The sequence below is a fragment of the Pteropus vampyrus genome, unplaced genomic scaffold, assembly GCF_000151845.1.
Source record: "Pteropus vampyrus isolate Shadow unplaced genomic scaffold, Pvam_2.0 Scaffold139, whole genome shotgun sequence".
Taxonomy (NCBI): Eukaryota; Metazoa; Chordata; class Mammalia; order Chiroptera; family Pteropodidae; genus Pteropus; species Pteropus vampyrus.
In genome coordinates, this window is record NW_011888920.1 from 2,498,373 (window position 1) to 2,517,022 (window position 18,650).

Genomic DNA, 18,650 nt, shown 5'->3' on the forward strand with positions numbered 1-18,650 from the left:
AAACATTTTGCTTAATGAATTGAGATAACAATAGAAAACAATTTCAGAGAATCAACTGAAGCACCTTTTAAAAATTAAAATGCTAAATAATGTTTAATCAGAAAAATATAGGAAAAGAAGTAGCTGTCTCTCAGAAGATGGTGAAATTAATTCGAAGAAGATAAGGGGATGTGCTAGGACATTTCTAGAAAGATAGCATGCTTTATATTATTGTACCATGCTGTCAATAATTACTATTGTGACATTTTAATTTGTATCAATTTTCAAAAACATAATGTAAATAGTTCACACAATTTTCTCTTAAAATATGTTAATGAACAATTGTGGTTAGAGAAACACTTCATTTTCTGTACATGCTTTCCAAATTATTTTTATGACATGAACTAATTAGTTCTTATAAATGTATTGCTATTTAAAATAACAGTTAGCCTATACTTATTCAAACATTTCAAAACATGAACTTCAAAACAAGTATTTGAAGTTGCAATTTAAGATATATGGCTTTTTCTACCTTAAATTGCACCATAGGAAAAAAAATGGAAGAGTTTATGTAAATATCACTCACTGAGCTATTTCAAGCAATAGAAACAACAAAACTACAAAGTTAAATGATTGTCATTTTGTTTGTATCAGACTCCAATAAAACAAATTGCATTTTTGACTCTCTAAATACACAAAGCTATTTGTGTCCACTCATCTGCAGAAAACAACTTTGAAAAGAAACATATTTTTTAGTATTTCTTGAATTTGTGATCCATTATTGATGGAAAGAGTCTCAATTTCTACTTAAATTTATATAATCGTTTTGGATAGTGGCATTATTTATCTCACTTCATTTTCTTCCTCTAACAATAAATCAACTGTTTTTATATAGTTCTTAATAGCATGATATATCGAAACAAATGAGTTTTTTATATCAAAATAAATGGCTTATAGTGGGAACATTTTCATATTTTATTTTCATACATATTCATTAATTTTTAATTTTGAACTTGATTAATTACAGAATCAGTATGGATTCCATCTCATACTATATCAATTGAAAGTTGAAGTACCAGACTTTGATTCACATGTTTAAACTAGCAGCAAAAAAGTAACAAAAACTTGATCTTTATCTTTCTAGCACTGAAAATTATTTGAGAAAAATAGCACTTAAAGGTAATGGTGCTCACAGATTTACTCTACAGTGAAAAAAACTAAGGATCCTGCAACTAGATTTTTGTGTTTCTGCTGTCAGTCAAACCCTCCTCTCATGAATATTCAGTTCATCCTCTGAAATATACAGTTGTCACAGTGGTCAGTGTAATGGCTTGTACTCTTGTAATTCATTCTTTGGTCGATTCACTTATAGCCCCAAAATTATGATTTTTCTAGAAAAAGTAAGTGTTTTCACTTTTTGAGAGATGGATAAGAAATTTTCTATTGTTTTTTAAGTTTTTTTTATTTATCAATTATAGTAAATATACAATATTATATTAGTCTGAAGTGTATACAATACATTGATTAGACATTTATGTAACTTATGAAATGATCACCCTGATAAATCCAGTACCCATCGGACACCACACATGGTTACTACAATACTGCTGACTATATTCCCCATGTTATTCTCTACATTCCTGTGACTATTTTGTAACTACCAATTTCTACCTCTTAATCGCCTCCTCTTTCACCCAACCCTCCAAACCACCCCCCAATTCAGCAACTATCAAAATGCTCTCTGTATCATGAGCTTGTTTCTGTTTTGTTTGTTTGTTTATCTTGTTCTCTAGATTCCACATGTAAGTGAAATCATATGACATTTGTCTTAATATGTCTGACTCCACTCACAGCACAATACCTTCTAGGTCCATCCATGTGGCAGATAGTAAGATTTTGTTCTTTTTCTTGACTGAGTAATATTCCATTGTATATGGGTACCACCTCTTCTTTATCTATTCATTCATTGATAGACACCCAAGTTGCCTCATATCTTGGCTATTGTAAATAATGCTGCAATAAACATATGGATGTATATTCCCTTTGAAGTAGTGTTTTGTGTTTCTTCAGATAAATAACCAGAAGTGGGATTACTGGATCCTTCTTTGTCTCCTGTTATGGCCTTTGTTTTAAAGTATATTTTGTCTGATATAAGTATTGCTACTCCAGATTTTTATTTGTTTGTTTCCATTTTCATGAAATATCTTTTTCAATCTCTTTCTTTCAGTCTGTGAGTATTTTTTGGTCTGAAGTGAGTCTCTTATAGGCAGCGTATGTATCCATTCAGCCATCCTATGTCTTTGGATTGGAGCATTTAGTCCATTTACATTTAAAGGAATGGTTGAGAGATATGCAGTTATAGCATTTTATTATTTATATTTTTCATCTTTTTTCTTCTTTTAAAGAAGTTCCTTTAACATTCCTTGTAATACTGGTTTGATGGTGAACTCCTTTAGCTTTTTCTTCTCTAAAAAGTTCTTTATCTATTCTTCAATTCTAAATGATAGCTTTGCTAGATAGAGTAATCTTGGTTGTAGGTCCTTACTTTTCATCAGTTTCAATATTTCGTGTCAACCCCTTCTGGCCTCAAAGTTTCTGTTGAGAAATCAGTTGACAGTCTTAATGAGAACTCCCTTGTAAGTAACTAACCGCTTTTCTTTTGCTGCTTTTAAGATTCTCTCTTTGTCTTTAATCTTCGGCATTTTAATTATGATGTGTCTTGATATAGGACTCTTTGGGCTCCTCTTGTTTGGGACTCTGCACTTCCTAGGCTTTATGTCTATTTCCTTTGCCAGGTTAGGAAAGTTTTCCATCATTGTTTCTTCAAATAGGTTTTCAATTACTTTCTCTCTTTTCCCCTTCTGATATCCTTATGATGTAGATGTTCTTACATTTGATGTTGTTTCAGAGGTCGCTTCTCCTTTTTTTTTTTTGATTCGTTTTTCTTTTTACCATTCTGATTGGATGTTTTCTGCTTTCTTATTTCCTAAATTGTTGATTTGATCCTCTGCTTCATCTGATCTACTGTTGATTCCCTCTAATGTATTCTCCATTTCAAATATTGTATTCTTCATTTTTTACTGATTTTGTTTTATATTTTCTATCTCCATTTTTATGTTTCCTATCTCTTTGTTAAAGTTGAAGTTCTCAATGAGATCATTAGGCATCCTATATAACCAGTGTTTTGAACTCTACATCTGGTAGATTGCTTGTTTCCATTTTGTTTAGTTCTTTTTCTGGAGCTTTATTCTGTTCTTTCATTTGGGACATGTTTGTTTCTCCATTTTAGTTGCCTCCTTGTGTTTGTTTCTATGTATTAGGTAGAGCTGATATGTTTCCTGGTCTTAGTAGAGTGGCCTCATGTGGTAGGAGTCCTGTGGGGCCCAGTGGTACAGTCTCCCTGGTCACCTTAGCCAGGTGCTCCAGGTATGCCTCTTGTGCGGGTTGTATGTACCCTTCTGTTGTAGTTGAGCCAAAATTGCTGTTGGCACATCATTGGGAGGAATTGATTCCCAGGATGATTGGCTGTGAAGACTGGCCATGACTACAGTGGAAGAGCTGTTGTGCAGGAACTGAATCTACAGATCAGGATTCATGTTAGCAAGTCTGTGGTGCCTGCCCAGTCTGCCTTTTAGGTGTGTCTTTTCTGGAGGTGGTTGAGTGGTGCTCTTGTGTGGTCTGAAGCTGGCCACTAGATGTGTTGGTTCCAGTGCTTCATGGGAGGGACTCTGTTGTAGGCCAGCATTAGCTGCCACCTGTTCCTATCCCAGGACTACTTGGTATGAGCTACAAAGTGATCTGCAGATGGTTGCCACTTTTGCTGGGCTTTAAGTTACCTAGGAGAGGCTAAGTTATGAACTGAGGCCAGCTGCCACTAGTGCCAGGCTTAGAGCTGCTTAGCAAGAAGTAAAGGACACATCAAGGCCAGATGCTGCTTGTTTGGGATTTGTAAACCTTTGAGAGATTTTAGGGAAATGCACAGCATGATCCAAGACAGGCCATTTGTATGGAAAAGCCACTGGAAGGGGCTTGGTTGGGCCCACAAGTTGGGTGGGGCAGTGTCTTACTGAATCACCAGGGTGGGGCAATGGAGACTCAGCTATGGTGGTCACCAGCATCTGCATGCTGGGGCAGGGGAGGGCTTAACAAAGGTACAATGGCTTCTGCCAGCACTTCTGTCTGGGAGAAAACTACCCATCCAACTTTCGCTCTAAAGCCAGACAATTCAGTTTCTTTCCATGTGTTCTTGATACCTTATAAGCTGCTGTCCCATTGCTGGAGCTCAGAGAAAGTGAATCTGTCAGTAAGTCCACATGTGGACCCCTTAAGAGGAACATCTGCAACTTCAACCATCCTCCATCTCACTCTGCCACAATCTACACTTATTTTTACAACCAGGAATGGAGACTTCTTTTTCTGGCACTGGAGCCTTGGGCTGGGGGGAGCTTGGTGTGGGTCTGGGACACTTTGCTCCTCTGGGGAGCCCTCCACAACCAAGATATCTCTCCTTATTTTTAACCACCACATGAATGTGGGACCAGCCTGTCCAAGTCTCTACTCCTCCTCCCAGTCTCGAGATGGCTTCTTCTCTGTCCTTAGTTATAGGACTGTTCAGCTAGACTTCAGGGGATTCTCAACAATGATTGTTCTGTAGTTTAGTTGTAATTTTGATGTGGTTGTGAAAAGAGGCAAGCACAGCATTTACCTATTCTGCCATCTTGACCAGAACTCTTCAATTGTTTATTTTTTTAAGTAAATGAAGTACTTAATGCCTATGATTCTTCTCCTTTCTTATTTTAAATAAGGAGCATTGAGCTGAGATAATCTTGAAAAACCTTATTCACTCTAAAAGTCAATAATGCTATTTGCAATGAAGACTTCCTGACAATTGTGTTTGATCCCGAAATAATACATAATTTTACATATGGGATATATGTTGAAAAGAAGCATAAAATAAAACCCCAGTCAAGTGGCCTTTTCTTTATATTCATTCATTCTACAAATATTTATTGAGTGCTCACATTGGGTCAAGCAATGTGCTCTGCTGCAGATAAAGTGATGAGCAAAACATACATTTTCTGTTTTACTTGGTAATTCTTATCTAGTTAACTACAGTTTAAACAAAAAAGCATTTACTAAAATTTCACTAAAATATATTCTCTCCTTTAGAAACATAATACATAGAAAGTGATCAAGAATCTCATATTGCCTTGGGGATTTTGCTATGATTGCCAATTCTTATTGAATAGGTGATGATGTCAAAGGCATTTGATAGAGAACTGGAACTATATTGGCCCTAGGACATACCATGGATGTATTTTTTAAAAATCTAACCGAGTAGCTACTAGGAGAGGATGGCAAGTATGACCTTAAAGTATGAAATAGATGTTTATCAAAAGGATCAAAAGGACGGAGGAATATGGCTCCACAATTGGCTCACAGACATCTCAAACTGTCATTTTAGCACATACCTCAAATTTAATTGGTGCCCCTTTCAGCAATATTCCCACTTTCACTATATAAAAGAGAAATTCAGTGTCTCATTAGACCCAATGTGAATCTCAGATATTTACCAAACCTAGTGACCTTCCCATACTGTTTGCAAGTTAATCAAAAAAGCCTAAAAGCCATAATTGACTTCTCAGAGGTTTATTTTATCACCAAAGGAAGCCAATAATCCTTCCTTAGGGCACAATCAATTGGAAAGTGGAAAATTCCTCACAAACAAAAATGTTGCCAATTGCACATAAGTGATGAAATGTGGACATGGCCCCAGTTAACTTATTCCAAGTTTGGCACCACCTAAGTGACGTGTCAGGTCTCAGACAAGATTTTGGACAAATTGCCAAAATATATGGCAATAATAATTAACAGATAAAGTCTGTCTAGATTTACAAATTTTCAGATTTCTCGAACATAAAGAATAGTACTAAATCTAGAACTCTACCTAGTTCATGTACATTCACAAAACCATCTCAGACATTGCATAAAGCATTAAAAAGAGCCAAAGGCCTAAAGAGCTTGCCTCTGAGAGCCATAAGTGATTGAATCATCAATCACCTAGAAGGAAAGGAGCATTTTAGATACTGGCTAATGGCTGTAAGGTCATTTTCTCCACACTAAAATTCAAACAAACAAACAAAACCTCAAAAACGAAAGTATAAGAGACAGAAGAGACAAAAAGACACACCAAGAGAAGAGGAAAGCTAGCTTTAGTTATAAGAAGTATTCATTGCAGTAGAGATCTGATCACAAGATAATAGCTTTGATTATTTGCATCATCTATAGAGGGATTAAGCAGCATGCATTCTGACAGTAGGAATGAGCCAACAGCAGAAGACAAGACAATTCTGCACTCAATTTCTCATACATTCATTCAACATCAATGTGCCAGACATTATTCCAGGCACTGAAGGGCTGTACCAAGATGAACAAACATGTTCTCTACACTGAGAACATGTACACTCAAGCTGGGAACTCAGAAACATCAACAATTATAAGACAATTTGATGGGCTCAGAAATAGAAATATTACCAAATGTATTAGGAACTTGGAAGATGTGGTAACTAAATATAATCAAAACAGTCAGAAATGTTTTGCAGGGGTAAAAGACATTTAAATGGAAAATGTACTATATTTTTCTAGGAATGGAAAAGGGGTGAAGGTATTTCAGAGATTGCAAAGGCAGGAGATCTGAAAAAGCTCAGAGTGTGAAGGTGAGTTACATGGGATAAAAATTGGATAGGGAGCAAAGGTAGAATTTAGAGTGGGGCAGTAATCAAAGATGAAGCTATAAAGATTAGAAATAGCAGGAATACGGATTCCTTGTATTGTATTAGTTTAGCTCTCTGCTTTTGCTGTTGAAATCTTATCTCCATCAGAGCAGGGTCTATATCATTTACCAGTGTATTCCCAGTGATATGAAATTATTCAACAAATAATTCTTGAATTAATGAAAATCTGAATGAGCTACACGTGAAGACACAGGCAGGAGATATCTCTTTTATGTGTTTAAGAGAAGAGCATCCAGTAGCACTTGAAATTTGGGGCTAAGTCCTCAATAATCTGAGAAGCTTTCTTGTCCAGAATATCTCCCCCACCAAAGGCAAAAGGCAGTCTAGGTTTTCCAAAGTTTGTTATACAGGCTGAAAAAAAAAGCACAAGAGTTTTGTTTCCATATATTAACATAACAATGAGAGAGATACGAGAACAAATTAGGCACTCAAAAAAATTATTACAGCAAAGAAATCATATCAGCAATTTCCCCGCACTGCAGTACTGGCAGAGCTTGCTGCTTTTGCATATCAAACTTTGCTCAGTCAGTAGCTGCAATAAAGTCAGAAGAAACTAAAAGGCATGAGGTTATGTTAAAAAAAAAATGAATGTACGATTCAATGGTTTTTGTTATATTACATTATTAATTTTTAAAAATAGTGGTAAATATATATAACAAAATTTGCCATTTAATCATTTTTGGTATATTACATTATTAATTTTTAAAAATAGTGGTAAATATATATAACAAAATTTGCCATTTAATCACTTTTTAAATTTTTAAAATTAAATTTATTGGGGTGACATTGTTTAATAAAATTATATAGAACTGTTCAAAAAGGTACATAAAATACTAGTGTGGAGGAAAGACAGGGAGAATATACTCCTAAATACTAACGAAGATTAACTCTAGATAGCAAGACGCAGGAGAGTCTATTTTCTGACCTTTTCTGCATTTTCCCTATTTTGCAGCTTGTGTTGTACTGCCTTTGAATCCAGAAGAGGAAGAATAATTGTCATTTTAAAAATGCTAAATTTTAAGCAAGATAAAAATAAGATAAGCACTAAATGAAATAAGCCAGAAAGACAAATACCATATAATTTCACTTATATGTGGAATCTAAAAAACAAATTAAATGAACAAACAAACAGAAATAAATTCATAGATACAGAGAACATTCTAATGCTTGCCAGATGGAAGAGGAAATGGGGGAATAAGAGAAAAAGGGGAATAGATTAAGATGTATAAATTGCCAGTTATAAAAACAGTCATGGGGATATAAAGTACAGCATAGAGATTATAGTCGATGATATTTCAATAACTATATATGGTGTCAGATGGATATTAGACTTACCAAGGCTATCACTTCATAGGTTATACACATGTCTAATCACTAAGTTATGCATCTGATATTAATATAATGTTATATGTCAACTATAATTGAAAAATATAAAATATTTTTTAAATCTATATCTATATAAGCCTTAAAAAAGTGAACTTTACTTCTTTAATCTTACTTTTTAGCTAAATAGATTTGAGTGTGCAAGTCTCATTACAATGCACTGGGTTTGTTATTTTCACAGAAAATGGAAACAGCTTTACAGATCTCAGTCAGACTAGTGCAAATGGAATTGGTAAGAGTTAAAAAGGCGTCTCTAATTGTCTCTTAGCAACTGTTACCATGGTTGCAACTATTCCTCATTTTCTTGTAAAGTAAAAAAAAAGCAGTTAAAATTTTAAAAAGGAAAAAGAAAGAAAGCAAAGGATATGTTTTTTGAAGAAGAAAAATACAGTCGGAATGAAAGTACTTTTATCTTAGAATTGGGAATTATAGGATTTGATTATGTTCAACTAAATTTGTTTTAGTTATTACTACAAGAACACTAATTAGAATATTTTATTATTATTATTATTGACACAAATATTCAAAAGATTAGCTTCTTTAAAAAAGATAAAGAAAAATCTGCTTGTTAATTTGAGATATAAAATAAATTAGTTTTTCTAGCCTTAAGTAGAAAGCAGCTGTATAGACTAACCTATTATGGTTTAGGGAAAGATAAGTAATATTCCTCATTAAATAGAAAAGAGAAGATAACTTCATAATTTATTTCGGTAGAATTTTGCAGCTACTCTTCAAATGTTTAAATTGCAGTGAGTTAACAAAAAAGAAGCAAAATATTCAGCAATACTTTTGAGGACACTTTTCTGAGTCTTGTAAACATTAAGTACAAATAATGTAAATATAAATAATAATATAAATATAAATATATAAATTCTAGAGTATTTACATTAAATAAATTAAACAGTTCAGTACTAGAGTGTACTACCTGCCAGTAAATGAAATGATGAATCTTTTTAATCACTGGCTTCAGTAAGAGAAGTAATGGAATATATTTGGTCCTAATCCTCCCTTTAAGATTAGCCACATAATTGTACATGACTTCCCTATGGATCATCTAGATTTTCTCCGAGCTCATTGGTGTCAAGTTTTAGATCAGATTACGGAAGAAAATTAAAGTTGTGTCATTTTTACTAAAATAAAAAAAGAAAAGTAAGTTCCACATAATCACTGATGAATGGAAGAAAGATCAAGATCGTACATCAGAAATTTTCTATTTTTCTATTTTCTATTTTCTGAGGTTCCCCCCACCCCAGGGTCATACATAGCAAATGATTGTTATAGTCTTCCAAAATCCAGGCTTAAATTGTCACCATACTTACCATATGTCCTTCTTCTAAAAGCATAAAATAAGAACTGGAAATGTGTGTGTGTATATGTATATATAATTTGAATTCTATTTTTATAATGAATGTCGTATTCATGTTTGATGACTGTTATAAATGTAAAAGTCAAATATTCTAAGATAATATAAAATATAATAATATAAATATATTGCAGGTAACATAAGAGAAATTTTCTTGTCTCTGCCCACCCCATTCTATCACTTTCCTTTCTTATACATGCACACAACACTCATCCATTTGTTCATTTATTCAACAAATATTTATCTAATATCTTCTAATTTCCAAGCACTGTATATAAAAATAAGTCGATTTCAATGCATCCTTTGAAGGAATTTCAAATGTAAAGGAAAACAGAAGAACACAAGCAAATAATACAGCACTACATGGAACGGTATAATAAAGATGAAAGCAAATTGTTGAAAAATGAGTCAGAATTCCCCAGGAAACAAAAGCTGGAAAAGGGCATTCAGATGACATGAGAGGATGACAAGCAGAGCTCTGGGAGGAAGCTTTACGTGTGGGAAAAGCAAGCGAGTATGATTGGGACATCAGGTGCAGGGGAAATGAGAAGATGGGCAAGGCAAATTGAAGATATGTTATGGAGGGCCTCATAGACTTTATCTAGTAGTTATGAATTCATCACAGCATTTGGATGTCATTGGATGTTTTTAAACATTATCGACTTTGTGTTTTAGATTGATAATTCTGATGAAAGTGTAGAGAATGAGTTCTTAAAATTGCATGTTTGTAATTATATCCAACAGATGACATTGTGATAAACTAAATATGTAAGACATATGAACAAAAGGTTACTAGCTGAAATTATTAAACAGTGAGGTGCTATCACAAAATTTATTGTCAGAACCTATCTTAAATATGCCTTGGATGATTTAGTTGTGCCAATAAACAACTGAAGTGTGAAATATATGTGAAAGTTAAGGAAACAGATGAGTGAAGAGTAATGCTATCAGAAGGATGTCCTTAAACAACCTTTTAAGGCTGTTCTGCAGAACTGCACACTCCGTCTGGCTCTTGGGATTTTAGTGCACATTAGCATATTAAAATCTCTAAAACTTCCTACAGCAAAGAAACCTCTTGAAACTTGTTTAACCTAGTGTTCCCTGCAGAAGTAGCCACAGAACTTTTTTTGCACTCGTTTCTTCACATTTTATTTGCCTAGAAATAGTCCCCCTCAAGTTTTCTTTATAACCCAAGAACACATATTTATTCATTGATGATATATCCAATTAAAGATATCGCAAGAAATTAGCTATTCTGATTAATAGAAACTTAACTCTACATACTCCCATTTATGGAATTCCCATTTTCAAAGAGAACACCATAAAATTTATTCAACAGTTAACTATACTGTACATTGTTTAACCTTTAATTGATCACTTTGAGCTTATCACATAAATAAAATTATTTATTAAATTGAGTTTGATTTGCATTGAATTTAGGATGTGTATTTAAATTGTCATTTTAAATATATACCTAGTAAAGTACAAACTGTACAAAACTGAATCCAAATTATTTAAGCATTTCTGCTAATTAGCTTTATTATGGATATATTAATAATTTTCAAACTTAGACTTAGATATGTTACATTTTACCTGATAATTCTCCATCTGTGTGTCCCTGCCCCAGTCTAGTGCAAGATAGAATTAGGAATACCTTGCATATACGTTGTTATTCAAATAAGCAATATGTTCAGACATGAGATTATTTGAAGAAAAGGAATTGTGTCTTTGTTTCATTATGAGAAATCTAATTTTTCTCGTAAACAAGTTTGTCATTCATCAAATATCTAATGTGAAAAAGAATGTCACTCTCACAAGTATCTGTTTTATTCATTTTGTTCCTATGAAAGATATGTTAACATTGGCCAAAAATATATCACTTTTCTGAATTACTATGGCTTAAGGAAGGCAACAGGATGTAGTAAAAAACAAATATGAAAATTATAGTCAAGAGGCCTGGGATGGAGTCCTAGCTTCATCACTTAATGACTGTACTTATTTAATGTGTTTATTTATGAAAGCAAAGGATTACCCTTCTCCACCTATATCTCATTAGAATTATTTTTATATTGCTTCTTACAAAATGTCTCTTTAATTAAAGAAGAACGTGCTGCTCACTGATTCTTTTAAGCTGTTATCTACATTTCAAATTAATAATTACAAATTCCATAGAATCTTTTGTTCCTCTTAGCAAATATTTTAAATCACTGAATTAAAATGCTGTTAACTCAAAATGGATCTCTGCTAAGAGATTTTCATAGTTAACATGATTAGAATGATAATATTATTCAAGCTTTGTGAATGTAGAATTTTCGAACCACAGTAATTGTCAGAGAAAATGATATACAGATGTAGTATACAATGTGCTTTTCTGTAGCTACTGGCAGTTAAACTGGGGTGGAGTGTCATGGAGTGGGAATTAGACACCTGAATTTTAGCACTTGCTTTTCACTCAGAGTTTACGACCCTACTCAAATCATGTCTTTTGTAGGGCCCTCAGTTGGGGAGAGGTGTATATAAAGTCATCTACAATCTGTGATCTGAAAGGATAAAATTGAAGGAATATTTTTTTTTTTAACATTTGGAATAAAGTTAAAGAAAGAAACAATACACACTAGTACTAAGAATGAGTGTTCTTAAAGAATATAAGACAGGCTTTCTCTCTCCTTCTGCCACCCAAGATGCCAAAGAGAAAGAAGGCTAAAAGGAAGAATGTGGCCCCGGCCACTGCTGTCGTGAAGAAAAAGGAGGCCAAGAAGGTGGTAAATCCCCTGTTTGAGAAAAGACCCAAGAATTTTGGCATTGAACAAGACATCCAGACCAAAGGGACCTTGCCTGCTTTGTCAAATGGCCTGCTACATTCAGCTGCCATGACAAGAGCTATTCTCTATCAATGCCTGATAGTGCTTCCTGCAATTAACCAGTTCATTGAGGCCCTGGACCACCAAACAGCTACTTATTTGTCTAAGCCGGCTCTCAAGTACAGACCAGGGACAAAGCAAGAGAATAAGCAGAGGTCATTGGCTCTAGCTGAGAAAAAAGCTACCGGCAAAAGGGATGTTATTACCAACAAGCCACCTGTCCTTCGAGCAGGGGTTAATACTGTCACCAATTGGGTGGAAAATAAGAAGTCTCAGCTGGTAGTGACTGCACATGATGTGAACCCCATTAAGCTGGTTGTCTTCCTGCCTGCCCTGTGCAGTAAGATGGGGGTTCTTTAGTGCATTATCAAGGGGAAAGCCAGGCTGGGTTGTCTTGTCCACAGGAAGACCTGCACCACTGTCTTCTTCACACAGATTGACTCAGAAGACAAGGGAGCACTGGCTAAACTGGTGGAAGCTCTCCGGACCAATTACAATGACAGATATGATGAGATCCACCTTCACTGGGGAGGCAATGCCCTGGGCCCAACATCGGTGGCTCACATTGCCAAGCCAGAAAAGGCAAAGGCTAAAGAAGTGGTCACCAAACTAGACTGAGTGTACTCTGTCGAGTTTTCTGTACATAAAAATAATAAAAATTCTCCTTCAAAAAAAATAAAGAATGTAAGAAAATATGAAGGAGGAAATCATATGTCAGGAAAATAATGAATTTATTAAGTAAAGATACTGATTCATTCCTATTTTCTTATGTAAAAGAATAAATCTTATTTACTTAATTTAGATATCCAAATAAAAGTACAGCATTTTATGCAACTTGAGTTCTTGATTATACATAGAGATTAGGGTAGATACTCAGAATATAACATAGATACGTTACACTACAGAGATGAAAAGCTTGGGATAGTTACCAAATGAAAATGTTTTTATGTTATCGATTTCACTGCCACACTGGTAAATTTTTTTATTTGAAAACTGTCTTAGCTTGGTTCTCCCAGAAGCAGACTTTAAGACAAGGATTTATATGTAATCATTTGGTTTGTAGGTGAAGAACACACTGGAAGCAGAGTGGAGAAATGCAATCAATAAAAGGTGCATTTATCTAGCAAATTACTATGTGTGTAACAGGGGCTTAATCTCATTTGAAATTAATGTAAACTAATTACTGGAGCTAGTGTAGAACATACATGTCAGAATCATCTCACTTGTGAGGGCAAGGGAGTTGGAGTATTTATGTTCCAGCTCCTGTCAGTCATATTAGGGCTACCAGAGGAGGTCACTAATCTCATCACTTCTTACCAGGTCTTTCCCGACTGCCACCCTGCCCCCAAGGGCAAAATGAGCTCTAGAAATCAGAGAAGACCCTAAGTCAAGGAAATTCAAGCTCTGGCAGTTAGAAGGAGAGCAAGTATGCATTGAAATGGTAAGAGGTAAAACATAGGAAAGGCACTAGTAGTGTCTATTACAGTGACTGACGATGTAGACATAGCACTTTAAGTCTGTATTAAGATTTTAGAACCCAAAGAACTCTACCTCAGCATCTTTTAGTGGTCATCAGTCAGCCTCTGTTGGGAACTTCCAGTGAGAGAGAGATTACTACTTTGAGAGGTAGTCATCCCCTTTATGGACAATTCTTTCCTCCTCTCTTTCCCTTAAAAAATAGAATGTACTAATTAGAAGAATTTATAATTTCTAACATCTCCAAGTATGGAAGAAAATAAAATAAAAAATAAACAAAGACACGCACACACACACACACACATGTTGTGTGTGTGTGTGTGTGTGTGTGTGTGTGTGTGTGTGTGTGTGTGTGTGTGCGCGCGTGCGAACCTCTTTCTTTTAAAATATTTGATGGGAGCTTTCATTCTGTCTTCTCCCTGAATCTCTTCTCACACTAAATAACCTTAGTTATTTTTGGTCTGAGGTTCTTTATTTTCCTCTCTCCATCTGGGCATCATACCCTTCAGAACTAAAGGTCCTTCTGTTATCTCACAAGGTTGTATTTTAAGTCTGCAGCTTGTTTGCAATAGTCCCTTGCCTTCTGTTTTACTTTTTATGGAACTGAAGAAAAATAAATAAACTAAGGCATTTGTTTTTATCTATAATAAGGTATTTTGAAGCATCTTAAAAATCAACATTCAGGGGACATTTGAGAGTTTGGAATTTCGATAGAAGAAAAGGATTAGTGAGAATGACTGCCCTCATTACAATAAGCTTCCAACGCTTACCAGACATCATGTCCCTAACACCACCAAATATGTCGCACTATTTTCTCCATGTAAATTTATCTGATTTACCTGGAACATAACAAATAGAAAGGAATTTCCAGCTGACTTATAAAATCAAATTAAAGGGGAAACCAAAATCACTCATACTCAAGTGTGCCATTGCAGATCTTTAGGTTGAAGACCACATTCAATATAACAATCACAGCTTTGTAATAATAGCTTCGGGTAATATATATTAGCTCTTATTTCAAAAGACCCCTGAGTGCTTTATAAACCATTGATACATAAAGGATTAACATAAAATCTGTTTGCGGATTGAAGACAAAACTTTATTCATTTATCTCAAATCGATCTTAATATACTAGTGTTTGTGACATTTATATTCTCATTAACTTCTTTGTTTATCTAATCAATATTTATTAGCACCTGTTCTCTCTTAAAAACTACCTAATTCTTCCAAACAAATACCACTTCTCCTTAAAACCCATAGCACTTTCTTTCCTCTGCTCTGTATTGCAGTCATTTCTGTTTGAGTCTTATCCTCATGAGGTAATAAACATCTTGTACAGCAGCACTGGCTTACTTATCTTTATAATTCTTGAATCTCCAAACCCTAAACTTAAGATAGAAGAGTGTTCTGGATTCATTTTTCCCTAATTTTTATAAATGAATAAAGATTTAAAAGTCACACTTATAAAAATTAGTTATACCATAATTTTTTAATAAAACAATTGTAGGGATGGCATCTGACATTTACTTTATTAATATACATAGGTCTGAATTTAGAACCGAATCATTGACCAACACCATGGATATTTCTAAACAACTGTTTATTTCCTAAAAAACAAATGACAAAGTAATTAAAGGAATCAATTAATCACTTTTCCTAAGTGGTTTATTCTTGCAAAGATCGACTCTTTTGAAAGTGTGTGATCAGTATAACTCGTATACCTTCCTAACCTATTCTTTAGAACTCTACTACAAATATTTGATCATTATTCTTAGTTTAGTTTCATCCTCTATTTCTTTTAAGAAGAGAAAAAGAATGGAGCTGCAGATCCTCTACTCCTACATTTTTCCATTTTAATGGAAGACGATAATTAATTATTACAACAAAGTCCTCACCCTAGGCATTGTTTTTCCTTGACAACTCAGCCAAAACATTTAAAGAAAGGTAGTGCTATTTTATATTCATATCGTTCACCTCAAGCTGTTTCTTTCCCTTCTTTAGAAAAGAATACAGAGACCCAAGGTTTGTTCTGCATCCAAATTCAAGTCACTCAGATTTATTTTTTAAATGAGATAGTCTTCACTTTGGTTGAGATGATGAAACACATGTAAAACAAACACCCATGATGTCAATTTTGCACAATCATTTTTTAAAAATTAAATAAATGATACTCTAAATATAAGATACTTTACTATAAAGTATAAATGGATTTTTTTCATGAAGAAACTTTTGTGTAGTGGTAGATGCTTGGCAGGACTAAGAGCTTGCCTTAAACTATAGCCTCCCAAAGTCACAGTGGTGAATATTCAAAGGCAATGAGTCCTTTGCAACAGTGTGTGTAGCACATTTATTTTTTCCCAGCCAGTATCTAGCTCAGTAAAAAATGGTATTGTTTCTAGCATCGCCAGCTAGGTAAATAAATATGCAGATCACTGCTCCCTGAGGCCCTTGGTTCCCAGAATGTTGATGCATATCAAGCTCTGCAAGGCCTTTTCTGCCAGGATTTTTGTCACTCTCAGTTCTTTGTGCTTTCTATAAGTCCTCAGCCCTTGAAAATGTATTATGTAAGCTTTAATTTATTACAGTTCTTTGATAGGCAATCTAGAACTGACAGTGACTTCTTTACAAAGATACCTAGTGCAGAATTTCCACTGGTCCCACATCTTTTTAACATTTACAAGTGTTTACACTTTTAAAATGAATTTAAAAGAAAGCAGAGATTATTGACTGAAGCCACACAGAAATCACGAGCTGAAAGTGTTGAGAGAGAAGAGGTGGGATGAGTATAGGGGCTTAAAAAACATGCAAAAAGGTTTAGATAGCCACACCAGAAAAAGTTATAGTGAAAGAGCAAGAGATAAAGAATGGATTGCCCAATGACAAAAATTCCTGCTGAAGTCAAATAGTAGGAATCTCTAGTAAACTCAATAATAGTACGTAGTTTCTCAACTGCATATCAACCATCATGTTCCTTGATAATTGTCTTTTGTTCAAGATATACCTGAAATGCCCCCAAAATAAGAGGGCTCCAGCCTACTCCGCCCATGCAAAATCATTTGGGTTTGGGTTACCCATTATGATGACTAATTAAGCTGTTTCTTTACTGAACTTTCTTTATAATTCCATCTATTTATTGCTTGTCCTTATTTTATGGTAAGATTGTCAAGGACAATTCAGTTTTAGATAAATTATGAATGAGATAAATCTGGCGATATAAAACAGTTAGAAATGCTATGTAAAACATTGCCAGTGCATAGTTGAGTTTCCAAGAAAGTAAAGAAAACCTTTGGTGGCCAAGAATAAAAGGTGACTGAGCCAAAGGAAGTTGCTAGATTAATTCTCCAGGTGGCCTCCCTGGAGAATTAATGCTCACCTAAGAACAAGAACTTTGGGCTCAGCCAAGGCAATAAATTGCACCTTAGATCCCATATTAAGCTGGACTATTGAAGGGTAACACTCAAATAAAAAAGAAGAATAGAAGAAAATCTGCTACCTGTGCAGAGTCAACTGAGTGTTTTCTGTCTTGACCTGGGCTCTATTTGGTAAGGGAGAGATCTTCTATGAGAATTTGTCATCACAGCCTTCTTAAGACAGATTGTGTTTTTAATTTATACCACACACTGTGATCTGAGAATGTGGAAACTGAGAAATTGTCATAAAAGTGCCCTAGGCTAGTGATAGCAACCTTGCATTATCTGTTAGAAGCAAATACAAAACATCTTTGAAGGGATATTTTAAGGGATATTGGTTGAGAATATCCCAGAATTGTTAAAGGACAATCCTCACAGTCAGGAAGCACAACAAACCCTGAATAGTATGAACAAAATTTAAAAGCAAAATCCAAACTCATGGTAGGGTAGTGAAACTACAGAAACTCAAAGACAAAGAGAAGGTCTTATATGTAATCGAAAAGAAAACATGAGATGAGCAGTGATTCCACTCCACTGATAGCCATGTATGCAAAATTCTGTTTTCCAGAACAATTCATATGTTCTGGATTTAAGTGGGGTTTTCCTGTATTTCACAAGTCACTAATTTACAAAAAAAAAAAAAAATTTTAGAGGATATTAAAATGCTAAAAACAATTTAATCTTTGCTTTGATGATGAAAGTACATGAAAATCTTATATTGTGTTGTTACCTTTGAGAACACCAATGAGGTTACAGACTGCTCATTAGCAACTATCATTAGATATTTTTCTCCTTGAAGGAATTTTTTGTTTTACAGAAAATAAGAGTTTTAATTACAAATGCCAAAATAATGTACATTTTAAAAATCTTATTATTTCCTTTTCTTAAAATTTTCAAGTTTCTAATTTCTTAATAATTCAAAAAAACATTCTTAGAAAAAAATATATCTAACAGACAGAAAATTCTCTTGATGATATTTTGTCCTTATTCTTTCATTATAATAAAATATTGCTGTATCTATATATGCAGGTAAAGTTTGATTAAGTTTTCTGTGATAACAGGAGTGTCTAAAAAGAGAAGTTGGCCTTAGAAAAATCTTGCTTTCTGCTTACAACAATTCAAACTATTCATAGAAAATCATTTGAAGACTCCTAACAATCTATCATGCATTTCTATAAATTATCAATAAATTAAGTACATCTAAATTCTTTGGACCAAAATCATTTTAAGCTTCTTATGTATATATACATATATTTAGAGATATATTTAAACTGTTAGCTTGCTTTGTAACATTGTCATTATCTTTGAGGGGATTATAGCATAGGTAGAGTGAAATAATTGGTCATTTACATATACAGTGTGATTGAAATTAGAGGTTTTTTTT

At 34.1% G+C, this 18,650-nt stretch overlaps 1 protein-coding gene and 1 pseudogene across 4 annotated transcripts in view; both read left to right on the forward strand.

Annotated features, from left to right (window-relative positions):
* GRIA4 (glutamate ionotropic receptor AMPA type subunit 4) overlaps nucleotides 1–18,650 on the forward strand; it is a 344,684-nt gene that overhangs the window by 231,290 nt on the left and 94,744 nt on the right. The window lies entirely within an intron of this gene.
* LOC105297465 lies at nucleotides 12,190–12,998 on the forward strand (annotated as a pseudogene).